Below are 11,307 nucleotides of genomic sequence, written 5' to 3'. Positions count from 1 at the left end.
AATCACCAAAGAATATGTCAAAATAATTTTTAGGCCACATGAAAACTAAAAACTCAAGGAAGACATATTTATCATCAAAAAGATATTCAAGAAAATTTTAGCACAAAAGCACAAATATGTCTACACAAATTATAGGCCATAATCAACAATGACTTAAGCTAAAAATAAGCATCATAAGAAATTCATTTACTTAAGTCATGTTGCAACCATGTCAAGTCAAGAAAAATCACATTTATCATATATGCACACACTTGACAAGAACAATAGATGAACCAATAACACATATCATTTAAAAGCAAGTAGTTCATTATATTCAAAATCACAAATCAAGGATATATTAATTGAGCACAAGATCCAAAATATTTCACAAAATTAATGAATCAATTTAGCACAAGATGTTCATAAATTCATAAATCAAGAGTTATAACAATTTAGAATATAACAATCAAGTTTAAATAATATTTCATAAGATCCAAGCACTATAAACAAATTGAGCAATTTTTAAACATCATGGTCATTCATGCTAAAATCATTCCAACAAATATATTTATGCAAAATAAATGCATGTTCAATTCAAACTCACATTTTCTCAAGTAAATTTTGTATATTCAAGATATATCAATAAAGCATATACCAATATACATTAAGCATCCTATGTCTAACAAGAATAGGCAACCAAATTTTGCATAATCAATCAAGCATCCAAATTTCATCAAGAATAGGTAACAAAATTCAAATCTTCTTCAAATAAAAGTTTAGAGGTTACCCATCTCTATTGTGTATTTAGAGTATTTAATCTTCAATCTCACATTATAGTTCCTTTCTTTAGCACACCTACAAGAGACAATCTCATTTGATTTTTGGTACTCAAATTGCTTTGCGTCCTTGAGAGTTAGTCACCAAGTCTCTTGTTCCTCTTGGAACGCATACTTGCCTAATTCTAAATGGGACTTTTCTTCTAATAGGACAAATATGTGTAGTATGACCATGAAATTACAAAAATTGCATTTATTCATTCTACTACTTAATCTCTTATTTAAAAGCTCTTTTTTTTCATTCATCAAAACTTCAAATTTCTTTCTCAATTCTAATTCTCTTTTTCTAGAATTTCATACCTATTTTGAAAGGTTTCAAAATCTATTTTCAATTTTTAATTTTTTTTCCAAAGCATTTTTTTGCATTCATTAAAAACTCATTCTCTACATTCAACTAATCATTTTCTTATATTTCCTCTTCATTGATTCACATTCAACATATAGCTCATTGTAAGCTTCTTGCAATTCATCAAAAGCATATGAATTTGAATCAATAGAATTAGAGGTTACCTCCGGATCTTCAAGAGCCATGAGACAGGATGCATTTCGATTGGATTGTTGTCTTTCATGTATTTCATCCAATTTATCTCATATCTCATTTAAGGTTGGACACTTTGATACCAAGTTGAATTTGTGGGAGTCAAGAGCTCCATATAGTAAGCACTTGACCTTGGCATCATCTATCACTTGCCTCATGTATTTTGCATCATTTGAAGGAGTTTCAAGACCTTTTTCAATCACATTCCAAGCTTTAAAATCTTGAGCCATAATGAACACCTTCATCCTCCTTCTCTATTTACAAAATTCAAATTTATCAACCATAGGAGCTTTGAGGACTTCCTCACCATCTTGAAACCAAAATTGAGCCATAAGATCTTTCTCAATGTGGTTAAACCTACAAAAAGAGACCAAAGCTTTGATACCAATTGTTAGCTTTTTAGGTCAGATGGTGATCCAAGAAGGGGTGAATTGGATCTCTCCAAATTCTTCCCAAACAAATGATTTCAATATAATTGAATAAAAATTAAAACAATAAGCACTTTTGATGAAAATATAATGCAAACAATAATAATTAATGAACCTAAAATCAAATATAAATAACAATGAATTGTAAGAAGATAGGGATAGAGAAATCAAACATAATGATTTATAAAAGTTTGATCCTTCTCCACAATGCACCTATGTCCTCTTTTCTTGGTTGTCCACACCAAGGCTTTAATCCACTATTGAAGAAAAATTCTTACAAGATACAAACCTATCTTGTACTAAATCTCTATCTTTTTTTTAAGGCTTAGATAGCAACCTCTACTTTTACAATATCAAGAAGATACCTCACCTCTTGCTTACAAGATAACCAAAATAATTTTTGCAAACTAAAATAACTCTCAAGGTTGAGTGTTTGCCTAATGAAGTACAAAGAAAATGATGAATGAAATACAATAATATTTTGGATACAAGAAATACAAATGATACTAAATTTAAGCTTTAAAAACTCTTGATTCTAAGAGAAAATGAAAATATAACTTGTTAGCACTTGCTCTCTTGCTTCATCAATCTTCTTGGTGTGTTGAAATGCCCAATTTATAGAGAAATTGAGGAAATAGCCATTGAGAATGCTTAGGAAATGAAAGTAGCCATTGAATGGTTGATAAAATAGTCATTGGAGATGTATTTGCCCAAACCCAATCGATCCCTTCCATGAGAAGATCAATTGGTTCATGTTTAGAAGTAATTTCCCTTTGAAAATCAAGACCCGATCGATCCCTTCCATGAGGGGATTGATCCTTTCAATGGCTAGGTGGTAGTTTCGCGTTTTGCACTCTACTTACTAATTTGACCATAACTTGAGTTATTCAAATCTAAATCACAAACTGTTTAAAGATTTAGAAACTAGACTTAAAGAGCTTTCTATCTATGTAAAGATAATCACCTAATTCACTGTGTAAAAATTATAGTAAATTTTCAAATTTACTCCTTATGCAATTTTTCTAACAACTGCAAAGTGTCTAGTAAAAATTCAAAATATTTTCTTAAAAAATTTGGATTTTCATTTTGTTTAATCCATTAGAAAGTAGACTCAAAGAGCTTTCCAACCATATAAAATTCAAATATTAAGACTTTATGAATTAATACATAAAAATAAAACAAGTTCGATGTTGGAAAACTTTATTCCTGTAAAATAGCTTTCTTAAGTTAATCTATTTCTCAAAACCAATATTATCAAAATTGCATTAAGTCTAAAATGAATAAGTTCACTTTAAAAAAAACAATTGGACTTTTATTTAAGCTCAAATAAATAATCTTTAAAGATAGATTTGGTTTGAGAAATATGAAAACAAAGAAAGGTTTGTTTAAGCTCTGAAAATCATATTATTTATTTAATACCAAAATATAAAACTTAAGAACATGCACTAAACAAATCTTTTTCAAAATATTGATCAAGTTTATTTAGCTTTAATGTTTTGTCATTCCAAAATAAGGATCAATTCAAGGGTAACAAAAACTAAACATCATGTAGAAACATCAAATAGGAAAAGGGAGAATGAACAACAAAAAGCTCCAATCCATCCCCATACAAACCACTATCAACTCCTATTTTGGACTTTATTTGCCTACCTAAAAAACAAACTCCCTTTGATATTAATGATCCATATACAACCGAAAGAAGACATTCAAAAGAAAGTATAAAGAAAAAAAAAAGAAAACTGGCATTCCAAAAGAAGAACTAACCCTTTGTACACTCTAAAAATGGTTGGTATTTTTTGTTCCAAAAATGGTCGTTATCTTCTTCCCTTGGTTCATACAACTTGCCCTTTCTTCTTTACTTTTTGGTTTTTACTACTATGATGATACCTCTCATCACTTGTTGTACACCCTCTACTCTTTTCCTTGCTCATACCACTCCTTTCTTTCCTAGTGTTTTTCTGTGATAATTTTTCTAGTTGTCTTTTCCCTTCTATGTTTCCAATTTTTTTATACTCTATGTATTCTTTGTTAGTGTTTCCCCCTTTTCTTTTTTTTGGCTTTACTGCATCATTCCTTTTTTTATGGTTTTTCCCCTTTTTTTTATTTCAAAACTACCAACCTTTCTCTTACCCTTTCCCCTTTTGTTTTTTTTAGTTTTTTTTCACCTCTCTTTTTCACACCTATTATAGCTTTGCTTTCTTTCTTTTTTCCTCATTTACCTTATTTTCTTCTACCCTTTGCTTTCATGCTCAAACATTTTCCTTTCCACGTCCAGCTCTCTTTTCTTCCTTTATGGTTTTTTTTTTAATTTTTTTCAAGAAAGCACCTCTCTTTTTTTTCCTCGACAAACCTCTCCTCCTTTCTTCAGTAGCTTTTTCTTTTTTTTTTTTTGTAGCCTCTCTTTCTCTCCTTTCTTCAATAGCCCTCTCTTTTTTTTTCTTTTTTGTTAGCCCTCTCTTTTTTCACTTTCTTCGACAGCCCTCCACCTTTGTAAAGAAGAAGTCCTCTTAAAAAAAAATTCTTTCTTGGTGAATATAGACCCTTGGATCAAATCTCATCCAAAGGCCAAAATTTTTTCTTCTTTTTTTCAAGGAGTAATTTTTAATTATTAGATCAAGATTCAATAAGAAATCAATGTTTTCATGCTTATTTTTGAGATTTTAAAGCACCAAAAAACATGAAACATTATAAAATTAAAATCTGAAAAGTTTCATGCAAATCTAAACTTGAAAAAGATAAATTATGAAAATACCTCTAAGGGGTATTTTCATAATTTCACACATCTTAGGATACTACTATGATTTCAAATTATGAATTTAATATATGAAAAATTTTATAAAAATCCAAGCTTGAGAAAGTCAAATTACAAAAATACCTTTAATAGATATTTTGATAATTTCACACCTTCTAAGGTACTACTGTGATTTCAAATGCATCAAAAATTATGAAATATTATGAAATTAAGATCTAAAACAAACTCAAAAAGGCCAAATTATAAAAATACCCCTATGAGGTATTTTTTTAATTTTACTTCCCCAAGTGCGATAAAAAAATTTTTAGGGTTTTAAAAATCACCAATTTTAACTTTTGAACAACATTGATTCCAATTAGGTTGTGAATTTTGAAAATTAACCTAGGTTTCATCCATTTTGACTAAGTTCTGTGCAGTTTGAACTTTGTTTGACTAATTTTAATTTTATTGACCAAGTTTAATTGGATTTGACTCAAATTGATTCTAAGCCTCCAAATGGGCTAATCTATAGGCTTTTTATGGGTTGTAAATGGTCCTCCTAAATGGTTTATGTAATGATCTTATATTAATGGTTTCAGCCCTTGTTCGCAAGTAAGTCCAAGTCAATCATGTTAAAAATATTCTAGACAAAATTCAATAACTACGACACTTATAATGATAAGATTTGTTCCTGGAATGATTTGACTAAGGCCTTTTTAGCATAATACAAGCATATTGAAGATATGGCACCAGATAAGTTATCCTTGCAAAACATAAAGAAAAGGTCAACCAAAATTTTTAAGGAATATGCACACAGATGGAAAAACATGAAAGCCCCAAGTAAACCACCCCTATCAAAGAAAGAAATCATTGCTCTATTGGTCAATTCCCTGAACACTCCCTATTACGAAAGCATGATTAGGAATATTTCCAAAAACTTTGCTAACATGGTGATTATTGAGGAAATGATAAAAATTGCAATCAAGAATGACAATATCAAATTGTAAGATGCAACTGAGGTTGAAAAGTGAAGTACATTAGAAAAGAATGAAGAGAAAGTGAAAGCATTCACACTTGAGAGGCATCTACCCAAGAACTATGTCACATGCAATTCTTATCCTTTTCGTTAACCCCACTTTTTTATCATAGGCAATGTCTCTTAAAGCCTATATCTTTGTCAACCAAGCCAGTATTTGGGTTTTCCAACAAATAACCATTTTTAAATGAGCATTCATGATCTTATCCCTACACTTGAGCCTATTACCTGACTAACAAAAAGTCAAAAAAGAAAAAAAATAGCCAAAAGAAACTTTCAATCCCTATTTATCACCTTTTGCCTTTGCTAATGAAAAATCAGTACCTCACTCATTTGCCTCCAAAAATAACACCAAATCCATCAACAAGGAGTTATGATCTTAATTGTAAATGTGGATATCATATAAGGGCAATCGATCACTCAATTGAAAAATGTTGACAGTTGAATGAACAAGTTAAGGATCTTATCAAGAGTGGTATTCTGACTCTAGAATTGATAGAACAATGAAAGTTGACTCTATTCAATTGCAAACCATGAGGAGTTGAAATGTGAAAGAAGGTTTTGAATGCTAAAAGATCAAGATGGGATGGTTTTCTTTTGAACCTTTGACCTATTGAATATGACATGTGTATGGTGTCTTTAGAAGTTATTTAAATTGATATTGTTGAACTTTATTTTGGAAGAAATGAATGCTTTTAATTTCTCTATGAAATTTTGTTTTTATGCAATTATTCGAAAAACAGTTCCACATAATTAACTTCCAAAATCATAAAATGAAAAATGTTTTACAAAAAATAAAATAAAGGGAAAAAAATATGAAAAAAAATTTTTTCTTTTGTAATAAAAGATAAAAGGAGTCTTGAAGTAATTGGTGATTACTATTAAAAATAAACTCATCCAATACCTTTACACCTTTCCTTGACTGCTCTTATGCTTCAATAATTTTGAACAACCTCACTCATAAGTTATAATCCTTTAAGGGGCACGAATTTCAATTTACAAACCTTGTCATCCTTTACAATAATTTTTTCTTGGGCAATGAACAAAATAGGTCAATTTTAAAAATTCATTTTGAATTTCGAAAAAGAACCAAGATACTCTTTCAAAATTTTAATTGGTAATTCAATGTTTGTCAATTTTTTCCAATATGATTGAATCATCTAAGTTCTTTCGATAACCATAGACATGATAAATGCCTAAACCTTTTCTCAAATAGCTCTTGCTTCACATCTTAAGGTATATTGACCAAAAGAAACACAATTCCTTTTCACCTAAGACAATTTATTTCATGCATTAATACATTTTCCCCTCATTTTACCAAAAATGTCAGATAGTTTGAAACCAAAATGAGCCTTTTGTGAATTGTGTGATCAAATTTGGGACATCCCATACAACTTGATTTTCACTGTCATAAGAACCTTGAGTGAAAAACAATATAGGACATCAGTCATGCAAAAACAATTATTGGTTATAATGTAAAAAAAAAAAAAAAACTATTTTATCTCTTTCTTTAAATAATTTTCTTTTCAAACTAAGTGATCATGTTTGAAATGATGATAGCTACCTTTCTCTATCATTTCCATATAGAAAAATTATCCACTTGCTACCCATTTGAGCCAATTAAATTTCTTGTTCCAAAATGAACCCTGACCAAAGATCGTCTTTTACACTATAGGGTAAAATAAGGATATTTTTAAGAGAACAACTTTAAAGAAAGTGTTTGATATTAAAAGCATCTAACATGCATATCAAAGATGAGAAACCAGGGATAAAAGTGAATTAGGTTTCTGTTAAAATCCCAAGAATTCAAGAAAATAGTTTGCAAATGATGAAGTCAAATGTTTCAAAAAAAAAAAGAAAAGCAAAAAAAAAAAAGGAAAGAAAAAGAAAGAGCAAAAAAAAAAAGAAAAAAAGAAAAAAAAAGAGTAAAGAAAAGAAGATAAGCACCTTAGAGATGAGAATCCAGGTTAAAAACTGAATGAAGCTTCAATTAGAATCCCAAAAAATAAATAGAGTAAAGAAAAAAAAATGACATGTATCTCAGAGATGAGAATTCGGGACAAAAAATGAATAAAGTTTTAATCAAAATCCAAAGTAAAACTTTAAGAAAGTAGAATGCTAAAGTTAAAGTTAGATATTTCCAAAAAAAAAAAAGCAAAGAGAGGAAGACATGCTTCTTGAAAATAAGACTTAAGGTAAAAAGCGAATGAAGCATCAGTTAGAATCTCAAGTAAAAAGAAGATAGAATTCAAGAAAGAAGAATGCTAAAGTTGAAATTAGATGTTTTCAAGAAAAAAAATGAGTAAAGAAAGAAAGACATATGGCTTTTTATCTAAAGAATGCTCCATAAGTTCATTGGCCTAATTATCTTGAATAACATAGTCTATATCTGTTTATCCATTCTTTTAGAAGCCTAAACCTTAGCCTATATTACATAACTTGAAAAGTCCATTTTGATCAAATGCAGACGCTTGAATTGAAGAGCTATCTCTTTGAAATTTTATATATACCTGTTACTAGTTGGCAAGATTTTACTAAGTTTTCATTGATTAGAAATTATAACTCTAAGGTGAAAATCCAAAAAGAACAGTTTAGAGCTACCGCCACTCTTGAAACCCTAAAAGAATTTTAAAGTTTCAAAGTTCTATTCATAATAAAAAGTCACAATGCAAAACCTTTTGAAGGATCAGTAACCACTAAAAACTTTTAAATTTCATCGATGAATGAAAATAAAAAAAAAAAAAACAACCTTTTTCTCTTCCCAAATCCTTTTTGAAAAATAATAATTAGTTTTTATGTGCATTAAAGTATCATGTTTTTAATAAAAGAAAAGTATTTTAGAAAAATTATCTATTTCATGAGCCTAAGAGAAATCCTTGTAACCTTCATCAGGCCTTCCTTGAGATATACCCATCGGTGAAAAGAATTGAACTATCGATTACCCCTATCCACAAGCACAAATAGTAATCATTAATTTTCAAAAGATTCAAAAGTCATAAATTTTAACTTTTTTCATTGATTATAAAGATACTTTATGTGAGAAAATTTTGTGATCATTTTTTAAAAATTCAGAGATTATTTAAGCATTTTGTATAGAATATTGAGATTATTGTTGGTGAAAAGTAAACATTTAAAATTTGAACAAAGATCTTTCAAAAAAAAGAAACAAAAAAAGGTCTTAACATTTGCATCATTTGCAAATGCATCATGAAAAAAACATTTGCATTCGTATCTACATCATAAAAAAAAATTCACATTTGCATCACCTGCATATGCATCATGAAAAAGGCATTTGCATCTACATCATGGAAAAGACTTTGATTTTTGCATCACTGGTATGTGCATCGTGAAAAGGATAGTTGCATTTATATCATTGCATCTACATTATAGAAAAAGTATTTGTATGGGCATTTACATGAAAAGAACATTGCATTTGCATTATAAAAGGTCACCTGTATTTATTTTAAGGGGCAAAAAAAGAGAAGGAAGTTTATCATGAAAAGATAGGAAACTAGAGAAAATAGTTTGATAAGAGACCAAAATGTTTTAAAGGTTTGAAGAGTTGAAAGAAAATTGATTTGTGAAAAACAGAAAGGTGGTTGAAAAATGAATGAGAAATATGAGATACGATACAAAATAAGACTCCAACCTAGTCTAGCTAGCATCCAAATCAAACTTTAAACCCAAATTAGCTAACACCCATGCCTAGATTAGCTGGCACTCAAGTATAGATTATCTAGCACTTTAAGCCTAGATCAACTGGCACCTAAGCCCGGATCAACTGGCACTCAAGTCCATATTAGATAGCACTTTAAGCCTAATTTAGCTAGTACAGTTAAGATTTTAAGCCTAGTTTAGCTAGCACTCAGATCAAACCAAGCCCAGTCTAATTGGCACTTAGATCAAACTAAGTTCAATCAAGCCAGCACCTAAGATAATCTTTAAGACCTTCAGGCAAAACATTTTAAATTTTTAAAGTTTCAACACCTCTAATACAAAGAGCATTCAAAGATTTGTAAGACTTCCAAGTATAATCTCTAAAACCTCCAACATAATTTCCAAGACTTTCGAGCATTTTAAATTTTCAAAGTTTTAACACCTTTGATACGAAGAGCATTCAAAGATTTGTAAGACCTCCAGGCATAACCTCTAATACCTTCGAGCATAGTTTTCAAGACCTTCAAGCAAAATATTTTAAAATTTCAAAGTTTCAACGCCTCTAATATGAAGAGCATTCAAAGATTTGTAAGACTTTCATGCATAATCTCTAATACCTCTAGGCATAATTTCTAAAACCTTCAAGCAAAATATTTAAATTTTCAAAGTTTCAATGCCTCTGATATAAAGAGCATTTAAAGATTTATAAGACCTCTTGGCATAATTTCCAAAACCTCATGGCAAAATATTTTAAATTTTTAAAGTTTTAATGCCTCTTATATGAGAAGCATTCAAAGATGTTGAGTTTTGTAAAACCTCTAAATATAATCTCGAAGTTTTTCGGGCAGATTCATAAGTCTTTCAAGCTTAATCTATTTTAGTTTTGAGATTTGTAAGACCTTTGAGCATGATCTTTTATTTTATTTTCAAAAGTTATTGAGTTTTTTTTTTAAAAGAGTTTTCAAATTTGTTTTCAAATGGTCAAGTTTATTAATTAAAAAAACCAAAAAAACAAATTGAAAAAAATCAAAAATAAAAACAATAAAATAATAAATAAAAATTTTGAAAAATTCTAAATCGTTATTTTGTACAAAATTATTTGTCTTTGCCATGTTCTTGATTCTCAGTAATTTGTAAAGAGAGGTAACTGTAAACACTCAATTTTATCGAGGTTAATTCGAATTTGTTCAATATTTTTATGTTCGATTTACATGTTTTTATTTGAGCCAATTTAAGAATTAAATAGGATTGGATTTGTTCAAACTTCTTTCGAATTAGTTATTTTTAAATTATTATTATTATTGTTGTTGTTGTTTGAAAAATTACGAAAAAAAAAACTTAATTAATTAATTAAAATTAAATTACAAAAAAAAAAATAAATTACCACAAAAAATAAAAACAAAAAATGAGGAAATAGACAAAACAAAGTGGCCAGCAGCCACTGCACCAACGGTAGGTTACTACCACAAGAAGGTAACCCTAATACCTTGCTCCACTACCCTGTACTGCCTAACCACCACTACACCACCTTTAAATTTTGTCCGATATGGGAAATACACCAATATAAAAAAATGGAATGAGGTCCCTAGGAAAGGGAGCCTTTACACATCCATAGCCCTCATTCTAGCCCTTTAACCAAACAACCCCTACACCAAGCACCAGATCCTCATTGGAACAGACTGCAACCTTCATCACTTCACACAAAACCCATAGCCAAAAAACCCAAGCCCTTCCATTCCCTCACCAGCCTTACCCAATATCAACCCGGCCTATGCCCCAACCTTCACCCTCAAAAATCCCCTTTCCAGTACCACTCCTTATGCCTCTCACAATCATTTCCCCTCATTAGCCTTTCAAGCACCCATTTCCATAAAAACCAAGCCCTGCGCTATACCCCAATCTAAGTCCCTTCACTTCACAACCAAACCAACCTTGAAACAACCCTTACTGCCATCCATAGCTAACACCCTCACTGCCCCACCCTTTACTAACCCAAACACCCCTTTTACCTCTCATGCGACTCTTGAGTCGCCAACCATACCACAACACACCAAGCTCAACATTGCCCCTGTTTCAAACAACCTAAAATCCCACCACGACCA

This window comes from Durio zibethinus, chromosome 14 (genome assembly GCF_047325235.1).
Source record: "Durio zibethinus cultivar Kanyao isolate XHJ-2024 chromosome 14, ASM4732523v1, whole genome shotgun sequence".
Lineage (NCBI taxonomy): Eukaryota > Viridiplantae > Streptophyta > Magnoliopsida > Malvales > Malvaceae > Durio > Durio zibethinus.
This window is presented reverse-complemented; position numbering follows the sequence as displayed.